Source organism: Mesocricetus auratus, unplaced genomic scaffold (assembly GCF_017639785.1).
Source record: "Mesocricetus auratus isolate SY011 unplaced genomic scaffold, BCM_Maur_2.0 Super-Scaffold_6730, whole genome shotgun sequence".
NCBI lineage: Eukaryota > Metazoa > Chordata > Mammalia > Rodentia > Cricetidae > Mesocricetus > Mesocricetus auratus.
In genome coordinates, this window is record NW_024429184.1 from 54,755,145 (window position 1) to 54,775,513 (window position 20,369).

Consider the following 20,369-nt stretch of genomic DNA (forward strand, 5'->3'; position numbering starts at 1 on the left):
GTTCGGCAGCCTTCTCAAACACTGGCACGAATCCCTACAGCAGTTAATTTGTTTTAAGATTTTAGTATGAAAAGTAATTCTGCATCGACTATTGTCACATGCAAAATGCCTCATAATTTGCCACTTTCTGATAGAATCCTAGCTGTGGGACTTAAAGGGAAGCACACAGCTGATTTTTATAGCTATTAATCAGTATGCATGATTGTGCGTAGATTTTTCATGTATTCCTGTATTTTGTTCCACCGTAATAAAATATGTTAACAATTTTTATAGATGAAAAGCAATATCTTAATATAATTTTTAAGATATGTTGATCATTTTCTTATAACCTTCATCTCCTTTTCTATACTTTGATATATATATGATATTTTTTCCTATACAAAATTAAAATTTTTTATTCTATTATTCTATTAAGAAGAATTTCTTTCTTCTATTGCTTCTGAATTTTCAGTGAGGGCTATCTATCCTACCACAGGATATAAGGAAATTCATGATTTTTATTTTTCTACTGATAATTTAATATTTTTGTTCTTTGCTACATGTACTAGTTAGTAACCTTATTGTTGTTGCAAAATATCTGACAAAAGCAACTTAAGGAGAGGCTGTTTTGGTTCATAGTTGAGAGTATATTCCTCCCACATTGCCAGGAAGTCATGGCAGCTTGAGCTTGAGGAAGCTGTGTCTACAGGCAGGCGGCATTGACAGACAAAAGCAGAGTCCATGGTGAGTCCATTTAGGGTGGGTCTTTGTACTTCAAATTATTAACCTAATCTAGAAGCTTTTACAGACATGCCCAGAGGTTTGTGTCCTAGGTGAGTACAGAGTCTGTCAAGCTGACAGTGGTACTTATCATCATTCTATAGTACTTTGTCTACATATGCCTTCACATCGATTTAGGAACCACACCTTTAACAGGTTGTAAGGGGGTGGAAAGATGGATTAGTAGGTAAGGGTGCTTCCCCAGCAAGCTTAACGACCTGAATCCAATCTCTGGAACTGAGGTGAAGGTAGATGGAGAGAACAAGCTTGACAAAGTTGTTCTCTCATCTCCATACCTGCCATGCTATGGCATGCACACCCCTGTCACCTCCTACACACACACACACACACACACACACACACACACACACACACACACACACAACCACTGCCACCACCAAGAATAATAAAATTTAAAATTAGGTTGTGAATTTGCTGCTTTCTTAAACTGTGATTTAATTATAGGATATTAGATATTACTTTTCAAGTTTTTGTCCTTCCTTCCTTCCTTCCTTCTAGCCTTCCACCCTCCCTCTTCCCTCCCTCCCTCCTTCCTTCCTTCCTTTTTCTTTTCTTCCTATTTTCCCTTCACCCCCTCTTCCATGCCTCTCTTTTAATTCATTTTGGTCATTTGAGACAGGGTCATTCAACGTAGTTCAGGCCGACCTTGAATGCAAGGCTGACCATACAAGGTAAGTGGCACTACCTTGAAGACACTGTATGAGCTGTGAATGGTCACATATACCTATAATCTCAGCACTGAAGAAGACCTTGATGCCAGAGGCTCAGGAAGATCAAAACTGACCTGGGTTCCCTAGTGAGTTTGAGGTTAGCCTGTCTTAAAGCAAAACCACAAAGAGAACACCTATTTGTGCACAATTTATCCCAAATTGTACAAAAATACATAGTGATAGCCTGTTAAATTATGTGACTGTCACAAGGTACATTTTAATAAAACATTTATATTATCTCTTTTTCTCAAGGATATACATTTTCTTAACATATAAATACAACCTCTTCAGTCTGTATAATGTTATTTGTGTGTATATGTTCTAAAGGCTGACCGTTTGCTACTGGATAATGGATTAGTGTCCTCTTTCCTGGAGAAAACTATTTCTCCTGCTCTCAGCGCTCCTTAGCTGCCTGTAGTTGTGTAGGGCTGGAGCTTTGGAAGCCTTTCCCCTTCCACATTAGCGTGTCTATTGGTGTCTCCCTTGTTTGGGTCATGGTTGGGCAGCAATGTTGGTGAGGCATCATGGGTGTAGCTTCTCTGACATTTCTAGAAAACATACGTAATCTCCCAGTAAATTTCCGGTTCCTTTACCTTTTAGATCTTTGATTTGTTAGGTTAGTATGAAAGACTTAATGTTTTCTTTTTATGTTTTTTTCTAACACCATTTGACAGGATCCATGTTTTTCTCACTGATTTACAACGATGCCTTCATTACATGAAATGATGCACTTTTAAGGTTTTGATATCAGAGGCAGACAACACATTAATATTTGACAGAAACAAAGAGCTTTCTCTTTTAAATAATACCAACTCAAACTCACTCTTAAATTTAGCTACAGATTATTTCATGCTGGGTCTTATTGAAATGCAAACACAGTAGATTAAAAACGGAAGTGCAATTTCCAAGGCAATGTCATGCATAATACTTCCAAGATGCTTTTGGCATAGATTATACTTAGGAGCTCATAGTTAAAAGAGAGAAATGTAGAAAGAGTAGCTCATTTCTATATCGTTTTCAATATAAAGGCTGTTGTTAATCTATGTTCAGGATGTGGGGAGATACATTTGAGGTTTATATTCTACTAAAAAGTAAAGAAACCAAGAACACAAAGGTAGAGAATTCTGTTTGTTACTGTCCTTGATTACTATGCTATTTGTCTTTTTATTTTCAAATAAAATAAAATAACTGGCTGTACATCAATGGCCAAGAGAGGAAGAACAATACTTAATTATAGAGGGAGAAATGATGTGTGTAAAGGAGAACACAGTGCTAATGGAGCCTTTGGGATCTGGGGAAGGAGGTAAGTGTTTCACACTTCATATTTAAGGCCAGGGCATATTTTGGCATCCAAGAAACTTCCAATTCTTCCTGGGTTTAGTATCTGCAAGTCTAATTTTTAATGGAGGTCCCTCCTTTGGATAATGTCAGAGGGGTTGGAATGGCTTTTAGCCATGTGGCCAGGTGTCCCTGCTTTGTGCCTGAGGCTTTGATATTAATGGACTCTCCAAGACTCATTTTCCAGTGTTCAGAGTCTTTTTACACTGGGAAATCGTAGCTTCAGTTTTCCACCAGCAGGTTAATTAGACTTCATTTTTTCTTCTTTCTTGCTTGGAATTTGAGCGATTGGAAGAACTTTCCCTCATCTGTCAGGGGCTGGGGAAACTAACTGGGAAATGGATTCCCGGGGACAGAGACATATGAGCCTGTTTCCTCATTGCAGAGGCTTTACAGGAAGTGCCTGGGGTGAACGCGCTCTTTTTCAGAGCAAGCCTCAGCCCCATACTGGTTCTGTGTGATGGGATGCTACCCTAGGGAGCAAGTGGAGAGAAAGTCCTTTTAAAGAGGCGTCTTAGCTAACAGCCTTTGTGAATAATAGCCTGCCGGTTCCTCAATCAATGTCATTCCCAACTCCTGCCAGGAAATTATTTGTGGGGAGTGGTTATCTGACAATCCATCTATCATTTTGATATGTAATTGCTCCCTGGATTTGGTCAGAGGGACTTCAGGTTTTAATTAAAAACAGGTACACTTTCAGCTGTGGCTTTTGAGGTGGAGGGAATGTTCACGTGACCCCACAGGTCTAGGTTGCATTTCATTTATAGAATAACTATTTAGTTTCTTAAAATTACGTGAAAAGATACATTTGAGCACACATCACGGGACATGAGGAAAGTAAGAAGCTGGAAAGAAAAGTAAAATTGAGTACTTTTCCCACTTTGCAATGGACTCCTGTCTGGAGAGGGGCAGCCCGCTTGTTTTCCCTTCGGTATCCGTACCAGTTAATTCCATTAGACTGTTTCCTAGCAGGGTAGGTAAGTGCAGACAGTTCTATCAGCACCTTTACTTACCATGTGTTAGTGGCATAACACACACCTCTGTTTTAACTATCACGGGGGCCTAGTGAGATGGTCCTGTTGTCTCCACTTTGCAACTGTGAAATGTTAGGCCTATGAGGGTTAAGAGCTTGGACAACTGAATAGAACCAGCAGTATTTGGGCCCAGGCTGATTGGTTTCCAAAGCACATATTCTCAGTGACTGACTTACTCACTTACGTGGAAACCCAAAAGTGTGTTTGGACTTGAAACTGTATTTTAGATAGAAAATGTGCTTAAAAGTTTGATATGGTATCTTGGAGAGTAATGAGAAGTTTATGAGCAGCGGTTTGAGATCTGCACATCTGTTAAAGCAGGTGGATATAAAGGATATATGGTTTTGATATGTGTCTATGAATGAACAGACTAAGCCAATGGCATTCAACTTTCCTAATGCTGTAACCATTTAATTCAGTTCCTCATGTTGTGGTGATCCCAATTATAAAATTAATTTTTAGCTACTTCATAACTGCAATTTTGCTAGTTATATATTGTAATGTAAACATCTGATATTTGACCCAAGAGGGTCTCAACACACATGTTGGGAATCACTGGACTAAACCTGTGTTAAGGAAATTAACATTTAAATAACAGAGAAATCTAGAAGTTTCTGAGCTAACAGATGGGAGTTTCATGCTATAAGTTGCTTTTCAGAAGTTTATTATATAATCTCCTGTGGGATCATGGTTTCATGCCATGTTCACATATTAAAATCCATTTCTCTGAGCTGGTAACAGCAGATACTAGGGGCTGTAGAGATGGCTCAGCAGTCAAGGGCACTGGCTGCTCTTTGGATTCCCAGATCCTACATGGCAGAAAATGAAGCTGTAGGAGTGGCAGGGACTGCGACCCCTGTTCTGTGTCTGCAGGCACGGCATGCATGTGAATCACAGACACCAGCAGGTAAAACACCCATGCACATAAAAACAAAGAAGTTGCACTTTACAATTTGTTTTTTAAAATGCACAGAAACTACATTTGGTCCGAGACAGAAGTTCAGATTGAAAAATATCCCTTATTGATTATAGTCAAAAGTATTTTATACAATAAATAAATGAAGAAACAGGTGAAAGAAACAGAAAAATAATACCAACCATTGTAAGATGAAATTATTGGGGTGGGGAAGGAGGGGTGGGAGAGGGAACTGGGATTGACATGTGAAGCCAGCTTGTTTCTAACTTAAATTAAAAAAGGAAGAAAAAAAGAGTAAACAAACCAATAAAAGATGAAATTATTACTTAAACACGTTCCTTTGCGTGTGCATTCAGAATTCAGGCTTTGGAGCTCGCTGCCTTCTCCTCTGTCCTTCCCCAGAGCACACGTGGTTATGCCTCACAGGTTGGGTTAGGCCTCTGGCAGGCGTGGGCTCATGGTTAATGTGAAGAGCAGACAAGGGAGGAGGACTTTGGAGCGGTTCAGGCATTGGTGACGAAGATGAGAAAAGCGCTAGTGTGACAGTGATGGAGGAAAAAGTAGAGAGAAATGGGTTTCTTTGTTGGCGTCGAAAGAAAGCCTGCACCCTGGCTAAGATGGCCATCAGTATCTCTCAATTATTGTTATGTGTAAGTCCAGGAACATGTGTAAAATGGGCCTAACAGTTACACATAAATCAGAGTGCATGCATGTGCAATAGAGAAAGCCTGAATTTTTTTTTTGCACAAACGGAGATAATGATACTAGGTGAATTAAGCCAGTCTCATAAGGACAAATAACACATTTTCTCTCAGTTGTGGCTCCTAGACTTTCTGGAGATAAAGTTATGCAAGGGTATATGATGTGATAGTAGAAGTAAAACTATCTAGGGACAAAAGGGACTAGTTGGCAGCAGAGGGGAGGAAAAAGGAATATGTTTAAGGTAAAATATTTTAAAATATTAAAAATACAGAGGATCAGATGCTAGAGAGATGGCCCTATGCTTAAGAAGCCTGACTGCTCTTACAGAGGCCAGCTCAGTTCCTGTCACCTCCATGGTGACTCACAATTGTCTGTAACTCTGGTTCAAGAAGATCTCCCACCCTCTTTTGGCCTCTGTGGGCACCAGACATGCATGTGATGCACATATATACAAGAAGGCAAAATACTCACACAGTTAAAATAAAAATTAGATAAATGTTAGATTAAAAAAGAGCACAGGAAAAGTTAGTAATTATAGAAGTGGACCATTAGGTGCAACTAAAGAAGTAACATATTTCTGAAAATGTTTGGATATCTCCTTCCATAAAGCAAAGTTTTCTTTTTTATTATTTGTCTTTACATGTATGAGTGTATGTTGTTTGTGCACCACATAGGCATTGCCCAGGGAAGATAGAAGATATCATCTTTTTAAAAAATTTATTTTTATATTTAAGTTAGAAACAAGGTCGCTTCACATGTCAATATAAAGTCCCTCTCTCTTTCCCTCCCCTCCTTTCACACCCTCCCACATACCCCCCAATATCCCCTCATTTCCTCAGGGAGGGTGAGGCCCTCCGTGGGGGTGTCCATAGTCTGTCATTTCTTCCAGGGCAGGGCCTAGACCCTCCCCACAGAATTCAGGGTAAGAGTTCATCTCTCATTGTTGGATGGGCACCCAAAGTCCATTTGTATGCCAGGGATAAGACCCAATAGATTGCCTAGGCCTCCTCACTGACACCCACATTCAGGGGGTCTTGATCAGTCCCATGCTGGACACCCACCCGTCAGTCTGGGATTCAAGAGCTAACCCTTGTCAGGTCAGTTGTTTCTGGGGGTTAAACCAGCCCAATCTTAACCCCTTTGCTCATCAGTCCTCCCTTCCTGTCACTAGGTTCCTTGAGTTCAGCTCAGTGTTTAGCTGTGGGAGTCTTTCTCTGCTTCCATCAGTCATTGGATGAAGGTTCTGTTCTCCAGACTCTCTGGCTGTGGGATTGTGAGCTGGCACTCCCCAGATCTGTGTCTAAAATCCATATATGAGAGAGTACATACCATGGTTGTCTTTTTTGTGACTGGGCTACCTCACTCAGGATGGTTTCTTTTAGAGCCATCCATTTGCTTGCAAATTTCAGGATTCCATTGTTTTTTTTTCTGCTAAATAGTACTCCATTGTATAAATGTACCACATTTTCTCTATTCACTCTTCAGTTGAGGGGCATCTAGGTTGTTTCCAAGTTCTGTCTATTACAAATAATGCTGCTACGAACATAGTGGAACAGATATCCTTGTTGTATGAGTGGGCATCTTTTGGGTATATGCCTAAGAGTGAAAATGCTGGGTCTTGTGGCAGGCTTATTCCCGTTTTTTCTGAGGAATCTCCATGCTGATTTCCAAAGTGGCTGTATGAGTTGGCACTCCCACCAGCAATGGAGGAGTGTTCCCCTTTCTCCACATAAACTGTCATTGGTGTTTTTGATTTTAGTCATTCTGACAGGAAGAAGATGGTATCTCAGAGTTGTTTTGATTTGTATTTCCCAGATGGCTATGGATGTTGACCACTTTCTCAAGTGCCTCCCAGCCATTTTAGACTCCTCTATTGAGAATTCTCTATTTAGTTCTGTAGCTCACTTTTTAATTGGATCCTTTGGTGTTTTGGAGACTTGCTTCATGAGTTCTTTGTAAATTTTGGAGATCAACTCTCTGTCAGTTGTGGAGTTAGTGAATATCTTTTCCCATTCTGTGGGCTGCCTTTTTGTCTCATTGACTGTGTCCTTTGCCTTACAGAAGCTTCTCAGTTTCAGGAGGTCCCATTTATTAATTGTTGACCTCAGTGTCTGTGCTACTGGTGTTATGTTCAGGAAGCAGTCTTCTGTACCAATTCCTTCAAGGGTACCACCCATTTTCTCTTCTACGATGTTCAGTGTGGTTGGATTTATGTTGAGGTCTTTGATCCATTTGGACTTAAGTTTTGTGCATGGCGATAGACATGGATCTATCTACAGTCTTCTATAGGCCAGCATCCAGTTATGCCAATACCATTTGCTGAAGATGCTTTCCATTGTCTGATTTTAGCTTCTTTGTCAAAGATCAGATGTTCATACATGTATGGATTAATAATATCAGGGTGGTCTGCCTGTCTATTTTTGTGCCAATACTAAGCTGGTTTCAGGACTACAGCTCTACAATAGATCTTGAAGTCAGGGATAGTTATGTCTCCAGATGTTGCTTTGTTGTGTAAAGGTTGTTTTGGCTATCTTGGGTCTTTTGTTTTTCCATACAAAATTGCTTATTGTTCTTTCAAGGTCTGTGAAGAATTGTGCTGGTATTTTAATGGGGATTGCATTGAATCCGTAGATTGCTTTTGGCAGGATTGCCATTTTTACTATATTGATCCTACCTATCCAAGAGCATGGGAGATCTTTCCATTTTCTGAGGGCTTCTTGAATTTCTTTCTTTAAAGACTCAAAGTTCTTGTAATACAGGTCTTTCACTTGTTTGGTTAGCGTTACCCCAAGGTATTTTATGTTGTTTGTGGCAATTGTAAAAGGTGATGTTTCTCGGATTTCTTTCTCAACCCTTTTATTTTCTGTATATAGTAGGGTTACTGATTTTCTTGAGTTGATCTTGTATCCTGCCACTTTGTTGAACGTGTTTATCAGCTGTAGGAGTTCCCTGGTAGAGTTTTTTGGATCACTTATGTAAACTATCATATCATCTGCAAATAGTGAAAGTTGACCTCTTCCTTTCCAATTTGTATCCCCTTGATCTCCTTTTGTTGTCTTATTGCTCTATCTAGAACTTCAAGTACAATATTCAAAAGGTATGGAGAGAGTGGACAGCCTTGTCTTGTTCCTGATTTTAGCAGAATCCAGTTGAGTTTCTGTCCATTTAGTTTGATGTTGGCTGTTGGTTTGCTGTATATAGCTTTTATGATGTTTAGGTATGTTCCTGTTATCTCATATCTCTTCAAGACCTTTATCATGAAGGGGTGTTGGATTTTGTCAAAGGCTTTTTCAACATCCAGTGAGATAATAATGTGATTTTTGTTTCTCAGCTTGTTTATATGGTGTATTATATTGATGAATTTTCATCATTGAACCATACCTGCATTTCTGGGATGAAGCCTACTTGATCATGTTGGATGATTGTTTTGATGTGTTCTTGGATCTGATTTGCCAGTATTTTATTGAGTATTTTTGTATCAATGTACATGAGGGATATTGGTCTGAAGTTCTCTTTCTTAGTTGTGTCTTTGTGTGGCTTGGGTATCAAGGTTATTGAAGCCCAGAAGAGGACATCTTATTGCTATTGGATGGAGTTGCAGACAACAGTTGTGAACTGCCCCATGGGTACTGGGAATCAACCCTGGTCCTCTGGTAGAACAGCAAGCAGTTTTAATCACTGAGTCACCTTTCCAGCCCAGTTCATAGTTTTTAACATGTGAAAAACACTTCCACCAATTAACAGTTCTAAGGTACAGGTATTATCGACTAGATTTTCCAAACCTGTCATGACTTCTACAATTTATAGCAATAAAGACCATTTAAAGACCTGAAACTTAACACAGGGGTTAAGCTCTACCTTTCTAGATAATTTCTAGATGCTACTGAGCAACAAGAGGCCTGGTGAGATTTCTCTCATTAGTAATGGGATGACCCCTGTTTGAAGGAAAAGGAGTGTCAAAAAATGCACCATTGGCTCAAACTAGTTTAATCTTTACACAATTTAAATAAAACACTAAATAAGAGGGAAATAGTTTGTGAGGACCGAACTGAGTTTGTATCCCCGGAACCCATCTCAAGCCAGACCCAGTAGTGTACATCTGTAATCCCAGAACTCCCATGAGATGGTGTGTACATCCATCTGTGACCTCAGAACTTCTATGGGGTAGAGTCAGAAGAGTTCTCATGTGCTATGGAGCATCCAGCCTGGCATATGCAGTGGTCAACAAGAAACGCTTTGGCTCCCATTCAAACAAATAAAATTGATATAAATAAGTGACTTTTTATTGTAGACAGTGGAAATCAGCTTCAAAATTTTATAGCCATGGAACACGTGTGATATCAAAGCTCACATCCAAGCCATTCATCAGAAGCAACCCTCAGGGGGCAGGAGATTCATCGGCACTAGACTCACAGGATCAGTCAGGCAGGCAATTGCTTTTAACATAAAATCAAGGAAAGTGTGGTTTTTAATCTGCTTTTGATTCCCATGTTTTTCATAATAAGTTTCACACAAGGAAATGATGACTTGGGAAAAACATTGCCACAGAGGACCTATGTTACAGTGCTCAGAGACTCACATTTCTTGAGTTGTCAGTATTGAGACCAAAAACAGGACTACATGGGAGAAATGGAGGGTATTTGACACCTCACTCAGCCAATACTTTTCAGGAGACTGTTTTATTAGCATCTGTATTATTGTTTATGGTCACATTAATAGTAGTAACCCAATGATAAATAGCCAGTGTTTGTACTCTACTTTGGATTTTTTCTTTTGATCTACAATTGCATCATTCCTTCACAGAATTTAAATGTTTTTAAACTTTGTATTGGTTCTTTGTGGATTTCACATCATGTATCCTGATACCACTCATTTCTCTGTCCCCTCACATTCTCCCTCTGTTCTTGCAACCTTCCCCACAAAACAAAGCACAATTTAAAAATAAAACCAAAACCAAACAACCAGACAAATAAAAAGTCTTGGTGTGGAAGCTGTAGTGTGGCTCAGTGAGTCCTACAGTATACTCTTTAGTCCATACTCCTTTAGTTCTAAGTGTTTGTTGCAATGGGACACCTCTTGGATATCTTATTGCTGCCTTGTGTGATGGAGATCCTATAGCTCGGGATCTGCAGGTCTGGCCTCTTTAATACTCTAACAGCTCATAGATGAGGTGGATGTTAGGGTGGGCTATCTCATAACCCTGGTTCTGGGCCAGGGTGGTATCTGGGTTGGTCAATACGCCAGTTTTCCCTTATCATTGCCACCCAGGTGAACTCTCCAGCATTGCCCCAGCTAGCTCACTCAACGAATCAGCAAAGAGCTGGCTGGTTCTCCTGCTCTACTGTTTTGCCTAGGCAAGGTGCAGGGTCCACTCTCTGGATTGCTGCAGTTGGTGAGGGCAGGACTAGCTGGTCTGTTCCTATACACTGAGACTAGTTCTCTCACCTGCCTCAGATGGCACGAGGTGGGGTTGCATATTTTCCTCACCCATGTCACCACATGGCCACAACGGAGAGCCTCTTATATTCACAAGACCGCTCACCTGCATCCCCACCAACGGGGTCAGCTCTAGTGGCCCCACAGAAATTTTGACGGTATCTGTGTTCAACCACAAATGGGACATCTCTGTCTCTCACCTACTGCAAAGTTCAGGGAACATCGCATAAGAGAGAACAAAACAGAGGTTGTGGAGGTAGACCAAAGCAAGACAACGGGTTTTGAACTCGAAAAGATTGCTACTGCAGTTGTGGTTGCCTGCAAAGATCTGCATAAGATCAAGTCAGTTCACATTTTTTGGTGAAAGGGTGGAGGAGTTACTGGCAGTTGGTAGGGCTGGGCACTCACCAGCCACCACCGTAGTAAGGAGTTATTGGCAACTGATGACTTCTCGGTGAGGGAGAGTCAGTTTTCTTTTTTCTTTTTCATTATACAACTGAGTTTTATTAGGCTTACTGACAGGAATACAAGTGAGGGGTTATTTACAGGACCAGAAATGACTCAAAGACAGATACATCACAGAAGCCTACCTAAGCATGGGTAATAAGTTACAATTGCGAGAGTCAATTTTCTTTAAGGATGTGACTCCTGGTAGGTGGACCCCATTGCTTTATTGGACAACACAATTTGGACTTGGTGGGCTATTAAAAAATAAGTGGGCATGTAATTGGGAGGAAGATGGTGTGTGTAGGTGAATCACAGATGAGGTAGGAGGAGTAGGGGAGTGAATGATCAAAATACATCATATGCATGTACGAAAAATTCAAAGAATTAATAAAATATTATATTCAATAAGAAAGTTTGGTAGTAAAAGGAGCTCTTTAATCTTCTCCATCCTTCACGGTGCAGTTTTGTTTAGATTGTAGCACTATTCACAGGAAAACGAACAGATAGGCATTCAACAAGAGCTCAGACCTAAGTTCCTAACTGCATAGTATACCTGAAGGCTAAGAGAGCAATCTTGCTCACCCAGACTATTGTGGGAACATCTTCCAGGTAAAGTTTCCCTTGTGGGTTCTGCCAAAGTAAATGAATTAGAACATGGGTTATTGAGTTTCTTAGAAGTTTTCTCAGTATTCTATTTCCTTTGGAATATATTTCTGTTTTTTCCTCCTGGTTATTGATAAGAAAACAATAATTATTTATTGATTCCACCCAGTGAGGCAGCTGAGTGTTATATTTTATAGGTCAATTTTGTTACTGTCTTCTTTCTTTTATTATTTGAATAATGTTTTTAAAATTTATTTTAGATTATATAAGATAATGCAAATTATTTGAGTGAAAACAGCAGTTTTGAAAGGATGCAATGGCCTAATAAAAGTGAAGTGAGACCTCAGAGGGCTGGCATCAGATGTGGAAAGTGGCTTTGTTCCACTGTGGTTTTGTTCTGTGTCTCCCTGTTCCTGGGCTTACACAGAGTCCTGGAACATTCCTGATCTCTCCTTGGTCTTTGTCTGCATCTGTTTCTCCACCAGCTCCTCTTTCTCAACAGCCTGACTCATGCACACAGAAAAAGGTCCTCCCAGATTCCCAGATGTCCAATGTTTCACGTTAATAGAGACAGTGTAGCATTCTCTTAATAAATTCCTAGGAGGCAGAATCCAATTGGATTAATTTGGTTCAGGCTTCCATTCCTGGCTCAGCCACCTGAGATGGAAGACAAAGAATGATGGAGGTGAAAGTTCACTACTGAAGTGGACTGTGGGGCCACTTTCATAAAATAAAAACAGTGACAAGCACACAAACAACGTTGCAATGAGCTGCATGTAGCTCCGTGTATCAGTTTACATACTTAGAAGGTAGTGAAGGTATGTCTCTAAAGGTGTTCATAGCAGTTTGGCATTCTCAGGAATGTATTACCTTCTGTTAGATGCTATCTTAATGTAGAAATATATATGCCATGCACACAATTAAAAGTAATATTTAAAGCAATGCCTGGTGGCTCATAACTGCAGCCCTAGTTACTTGGGAGTCTCAGGTCAGAGGGTTACAAGTTCAAGGCTTGCCTGGGCTACAAAATGAATTCAAGTCCAACCTGGCCAACCTAGTGAGAATATATCTCAAAATAAAAAGTGGAAAAAGAAGGGCGGGGATATATCTCAGTGACAGAGAGCTTTCCTAGTCTGTGTGTCACCAGGATTCACCATCCCAAAGTAATATATACATTCAAAGGATTCAGTGCATAGCATGATGCCTGGTTAATTTCCTTCTTGTGTTTATTTTTTATTTATTCTTTTCTTATACAGTACATCACAACTGCAGCCTCCCATTTCTCCCAGTCAACTCCTTCACCTCAACTCTCCTCTCCCCCGGATCCACTGCTCTTCAATTTCCCCTCAGAAAAGAGCAGGCATTCCAGGGATATCAACTGAACATGGCATAACAAGATGCCCTTACTATCAAAGCTAAACAAGGCAACCCAGTATAAGAAAAAGGGTTCAAAGAACAGGCAACCGAGTCAGAGATAGCCTCACTCCTACTGTTAGGAGTCCCACAAAAACCTCAACTACACAACTACAACATAAATGCAGGCTCCACGATTGCTGCTTCAATCTGTGAGCCCCTATAAATCCTGTATAGTTGATTCTGTGGCTGTGTTCTTGTGATGTCTTGGATCCCTCTAGATCCTACAATCTTTTCTTTTTCTTTTCCACAGGATTTCCTGAGCTCTGCCTACTGTTTGCAAGATGTATTGGGGGCAATCAAGGTGGCTCAGAGCTTAAGTGAGTGGCCAACCAATGACTAATCCAATCTGAAGCCCATGTCTTGAGAGGGATCCCATGCCTGTCACTGCTTGGATGGTCAGCAACTGGAAACTGCATATCCCAGAGACCTAGGGTAGAACTCAACATGAATTACACATACACACACACACACACACACACACGCACACACACACACACACTCAACAATGAAATGGTCATTTATGATGCTCTGCTATACTCATAGATCAATGTCTAGCCCAATTGTCATCAGAGAGACTTTCTAGTAGCTGATGGGAGCAGATGCAGAGACCCACAGCAGAGTTAATTTTTCACAACACACATATAGTGATATTTCTCATGATAGTCACATGCTCCTTGACATATGGAGTTATATTCCAATAAATTTCTTGTAAATTGAAAATATTATAAGTTGAAAAATTCATTTATTGCAACTAACCTATTGATCATCACAGCTTATCAACATCGAACAGTGGAACAGTGCTTTAATGTTTTCCCCTTGGGGAAAATACTGAATCTTTTTGAAAACAAGATCACAACCTCCAGATATCCTTCTAAACAACTAAAGAGAAGGCACTTTCTTCTGTGGCAGCAAAGGGAATGAATTAGAAGAAAATGAATCTGGCCCTTTGAAGAAACTGACCTCTGATAAAATCATGAGTCAGAAAACCAAGCAGATCATGCAATCCAGGATAGCACACAGTGAGGCAATATATATATATATATATATATATATATATATATTATATATTACTTAAACAGTCTTTAATGGAAGCCGTGTATGAGACGCCCCTACTCCTGCGTCTTCTCAATCGTTTCTTCCTTGTGTTTGCCCTTCTCCTTTCCTACTTGTGAAGAGCGGGCTCTCCTTTGTTCAATCGTTTCTTCCTCGTGTTTGCCCTTCTCCTTTCCTACTTGTGAAGAGCGGGCTCTCCTTTGTTCAGTTTCAGCTTTGTCCACCTTGCTGGGGTGCCATTAGCCTTTTCTTGCTGCATTCTTTCAGTGTAGATGCTGTCTTTCTTCCTGTACACCTGGGCCACTTTGCCAATCTGCTGACCTTTGTAGTGTCCTTGACAACGTGAAGTCATCATCCTTTCAAATTAGCAGAGATCGAACATTGTACTTCTGTCTCAGCTCTTTGGAAAGAAGGGAAGACATGAACTTCCTCCAAATGTGAGAAGGTGCATTGAAATGCCGTTTGCGGTTCTTGCTTCGGTCAGAAGTCACAAGGGGACTGAACTTCATTTTGGCGACTGCGATTCTGTGATGGCTGCAGAAGGAAAGAGGTCTATACACCGAGGCCATACTTTCGTTAGGATGGCTTTACTGTTTTAAACAAGTTCACCACTTACAGAAAGATTGTGAGTCCAGCTCCCAGGAAAGGGGTCAACTCTCCACAAGCAGAATTACTGGGTGAGTGAACTTTATCATTTGAATTCATGCTTAGAAACAAAATCTGTTTTTAGTAGAGAGGGATGCTGTCATTTTGAGTTCTGGTTTGAGTCCTGAATCCATGGCATGCTCTCTCAACTTAGATTCTTAGAGGTACAGAGACATCTTGAAGACAAGGGGAATTCCTGATCATACCCTTTTTTTATCCATTTATCTAGTTCCTCAGCTATAACCACTGGACTAGACAACATAGATGTCAAACACCTTTGCCTCTAGAGGCAATTTCTGTTTTTAGTGGACTCCAAGGGGATAGTAGTTAAAAAAAACAACAATCTCTGAAGACCAATTACATCCTGACCCTCCTGGTTGTCAGCACCTAATTTGTTTCTAGTCTCCAGCTCGGGTCTTCCCACTAGCAGATCTCTGCCTTGTTCTAGCAGTGGAATCTCTGCTACATTATCATCTCCATTGTATCAAGTTTCTTCTGGTTCTGCATCCCTGCCTTTTCTCATCTCACTGCTCCCAGGGACTGGAGTGCTCACTGGAATCACAGTTGCCATGGCCACATAGTTACAATAAGGCTGCTGGGGGCCGTGCTCCATGGAGCTGTGAGGATTCACTGTAAGAGCCTTAGTAGAGTCTTTCTTTGTTGTTCAGTATTGTGTCTCCAGGATCCTGGGTGGGGCCAGGCATATGCTAGGTGGTTAATAAGCTTTTTCTTTGCTGCTAATAATTGTTCTTGTCATTCATGCTGCCTTGACTAAACCATCTTATCTGGTTTTGGTCATCAGATATTCGACCCTCTCTCTGCTGATTGATTCCCAATACTGACATGCATAATTCAGTTGGAGTGCCACGATAATGCTAATTATTATTCATAGGACTAGTTGGTACTTTTCATCATCTAAATGTCTTCCAATTTTAGTTAATTAATCAATCACAGATTTGTGTGGAGGTGACTGTAAATTCTGATGTGTTGATAAATCATTGCCAGGTATCATGATCGTTTTTAATAGGAGAGGGATAAAAGTGAAGAGGATTCCAGATGAACTGCTTTGGAGACACCATAGTTCCTATAATGGCTTAGGGACACCTGGATTCACTGTTCAATCCACTAATTATTGCCTGAGTGTCTTGGGCAGCTTTGTTTACTGACAGCATCTTATTTTACTTGTTTATGCAAAGGTAATAATCATATCAGAAAACTTTGAACACCATCTTAGTCAATGTTCTGTTGCTGTGAAGGGAATTGTTGAGTATGGCAATTTACTTTTTCGGTGCAGAGTGGGGAAGTTTTATAGCTAGATGACTTGGGGCTGTTTATTATTATTATACTATGAGTCTGGACATACCACTTCTCATTACCAGGGTGTACAACTTCCCAGAGACATGGCTCATGTGGCCTGAAATTGAAATAGAGTACCCTGGAGTTTATTTTTTTCCCCATGGCATTTTAATTTTCTTAAGTATAAAACACATGTTAAGAGTCACTTTTAGAGCTGTGAGTATTAATGAAGGTGGTTATTAAAAATCCCAATGCCTAGTATATGATAGTATCTACTAAGTGGTCACTATGCTTGGGAAAATGAAATATATATATGTATGATATAATGTATGTGATGGACATATTTTGTTTTATTACTTTTCTTACAAGTATGTATTGCATGAGCACATTCTTCCCCTCACCATGTTACATTCTGAAACTCCCCCACCTTTTCTGCCTCTTTCCCTCCTGTTAATCTCCTTTGGTTCTTGGGGCCAATGTTACTTCTACTTCCATTGGTATATACATATATAGCTTTATGTGACTGCATAAAATCTAGGAACCACAAATGAGAGACAATATCTGTTTTTCTGAGAGTGGATTAATTTGCTTAATATAATTATCTGAAATTGCATTCATTTCCCCACAAATGATGCAACTTAATTCTTATGGCTGACCAAAGTTCCATTGTGCATATGAAGCTTATTTTCCTTACCAATTCTTCTGTTCTTAGACACTTTGATTGGTACCATGGCCTAGCCATTGTGAAGAGTGCGGCCATCAACACCAGTGTGCAAACATCTCTGTGATGTGCTGAGTTGGAATCATTCAGGTAAATGCCCAGTGATACTGCTGGATCATATAGCACATCTACTTTTCGTTTTCGAGAACTCTCTCCAGTGATTACCATAGAGGTTGGAGTAGTTACATTCCTACCAGCAACACATAAAGGTTCTGTTTTGTTCATATCCATGGAAGTGTTTTAGGTTGTTTGCTTTATGCCTGACATTGTAGCTGGAAGAAGATGGAACTTAAATGTAGTTCAGAATTGTATTTCTTTAATAGCCTCTTTGAGGGCCATTTGCATTTCTTCCCTTGTGCACTGTCTGTTCAGTTCTTTACTTGGTGGCTAGTTTTTTTTTTTTCTTTATATGTTGTAGTCCCGTGTATAGCTGTCAAAGATCACTCGCTCATTATGCAGGTCATGCTCCCTGTCAATCAACCATTTCCCTTCCTGTACAGAAATCTTTTAGTTTTAAGAAGTCTTGTTTGCAGACTATTGGTCTTATATTCCAAGTGACTCAGGACCTGTTCATAAATTTCTTTCTTACACTTGTATCTTTAAGGGTTTCCTATGAAATTTTTCCTCTGAGAATTTAAAAATTTTAGGCCTTATGTTAAGGTTTTCCATCCATTTGAAGTTGATTTTTGTGTAGGGCGAGAGGTAATAATCCGGTTTCATTGTTCTACATGTGGATGTTCAATTTTCTCTGAAGAGTTAGATTTAAGGTCATCTTAGCTAAGGAATGTTAATATATTTGGTTCTTTACTTGATTTTGAAATGAAACCATTGTGGTTATATTTAAGAAAACTTGAAAATTATTTTTACATTATAAAACTTAGAAAGACAAACATGAACCTGCATCCAGTAACTGATTGAAGCAGAAGCAGGGACCCATAGCCAAGTACTGGGCTGAGCTCCTGGAGTTCAGTTGAAGAGATGGAGGAGGGATCATATGAACAAGGGGGGAGGGTCAAGACCATGATGGGGAAACCACAGAGAAAGCTGACCCAAGCTAGTGGGAGTTCAAGGATTATGGATTGATACCTGAGGGACTTGCACGGGACAGGACTAGACCCTCCGAATGTGGTGACAGTTATGTGACTTGATCTGTTGTGGGGGTGGGCCTTAGAAGTGGCATTTGGACCTATCCCAGGGGTATGTTTAGCTTTGACACAGGGGGAGTGGCTTGGTTCTGCCTCAATTTGGTATGTCAGACTTTGTTGACTTCCCAAGGAAGGCCTCCTACTCTATGAGGAATGGATGGGGGTGTGGAAAGAGTGGGAGGCAGGGGAACAGGAGAGAAGGAGGGTGGGGCAACAGGCTGGTATGTAAAATGTAAAATAAATTTTTAAATAAAAAAATCCCAGAAAGTATTGCTGAGACAAAGGAACTTTTCTCCTGTGTTTATTTTCTTCTTCTTTGTTGAGCATTTAGAGATTTCTCATGAGCTTCTCCCCTTTTTGGGGAACGATCAACTTTCTCTGTCTTAGGATTTACACAGTATTATTAGTTAATGTCTTTCATACAATATATTTTGCTCATATTTTTCACACCCTTCATCTCCTCCAAGATCCTTCTGACTTCCCTGATCACTCAACTTCATGTTCTCTCTCTGTCTTTCCAAAAAGCACAAACTCTTTTTTTTTAAATGTTTTGACACCGATATAATTGTGGAAAGTAAAATAAATTAAAAATTAGGTAAGGGGACATATTAAATGATAAAATGGGGATTAAAAGTTCTCATGAATTTATTTTATTTTATTATTCTTTTTTATTTTTAAGTTTAAATTTAGATTAGAAACAAGGTTGCTTTACAAGTCAGTTCCAGGTCCCTCTCCCTTTCTCTCCCCTCCTCCCGTGCTCTCCCCTCCAACCCCACCATTATCCCTTCATTTCCCCAGGGAGGGTGAGGCCCTCAATGGGGGTGTCCATAGTCTGTGATTTCATCCAGGGCAGGGCCTAGACCCTCCCCCAAGAGTTCACGGTGAGAATGCATCTCTCATTGTTGGATGGGAGTCCAAAGTCCGTGTGTATACTTGGGATGAGTACTGATCTACTACCCAAGGCTCAATAGATTATCTAGGCCTCCTCACTGACACCCACATTCACAACCTCTTAAAACAAACAAAAAGACAAATAAGCCAAAAAACACCAGGTACACCCAAAGGTAACCCCCTAAAGTGCTGTGCCACTGTCCAAGTCTCCCCCCTCAAATGCAGGCAGAATTTCTAATTTGTGCCCTGATAGTCACAGGTGGAGGTACATGAGGTAGAAGAAGTACTTCAGTGGTAACATGGTCCTGTAAGATGCTATCTTGGCAGATGGGGAGGACCATCCTTTTGATGGTCTCAGAACTGAGTTACTCTGTAACACAGGATATTATGTGTAAAGGGCTGGCGAGCAGTCTCTGGGAGCTGAAAGCAACCCCATGCTGACATACAGTGCTGAAAGAGACACACCACAGCAAGGACCAGCTCTGCCAGCACTGAGATGGCCTTTGATAACCTTGGAAGCTCCTCCTAGGAATGCAGCCTGGAAACCTGGAATTTCGCATCATAATGCCCTGAATAGCAGATTCAGCTGAATTTAGCCTATATCCAGGCCTGGGAGAAGATGACTAGGCATTGTTTTAATCTGCTAAGTTTGTGGTACTTTGCTGTGCCACAAAGTAAGAGAAAACTAACATGTACTTCTTTCACTGAACATATTGCCCAAGCAAGTGCCCCTATAATGTGTGGTGATATTGTTTAATCATTATAACACTTTCATTCCAATGTGTAACATATCTTGTTATTTACTGTGTCTCTTCTATTTATTGCATCAGGTTTAATAATACCAGTTTTTTTCTTACTGCTTTTGGAACAAAGTCTTGCTATGTTCCCGAAGCTGGCCTCAAGCTTGCAACTCTCTGGCCTCAGCCTCTGAAGTCCTAGGATTGTAGCCCTATACCACAATGTCCAGTGGATCCTAGGCCATTTATGCCCAGCTAGACAGAAAGTAAGATTGGCTAAATATCATATATTTAGAGAGTGACCCCAGGCCAGACAACTACTTGGCAAGATGACACATTTTAGTGGTCACTTTTACAACTCAGACAGCAGAACAACACATCCTGATAGTTAAAAAAAACATTTCCCACCAGTCATAAGGAAAGAACATATGCCATTGTGTCTGCTGCAGGAAATAACTAGTAGGTTTTGAGGTAAAGAAACACGGAGAAAGAAAATGAG

The 20,369-nt window shown here is 40.3% G+C and overlaps 1 pseudogene; it reads right to left on the minus strand.

Moving 5' to 3' along the window:
• Nucleotides 1-14,491: 14,491 nt before the first annotated feature.
• Nucleotides 14,492-14,944, minus strand: LOC101838388 (annotated as a pseudogene).
• Between the last annotated feature and the right edge of the window lie 5,425 nt (nt 14,945-20,369).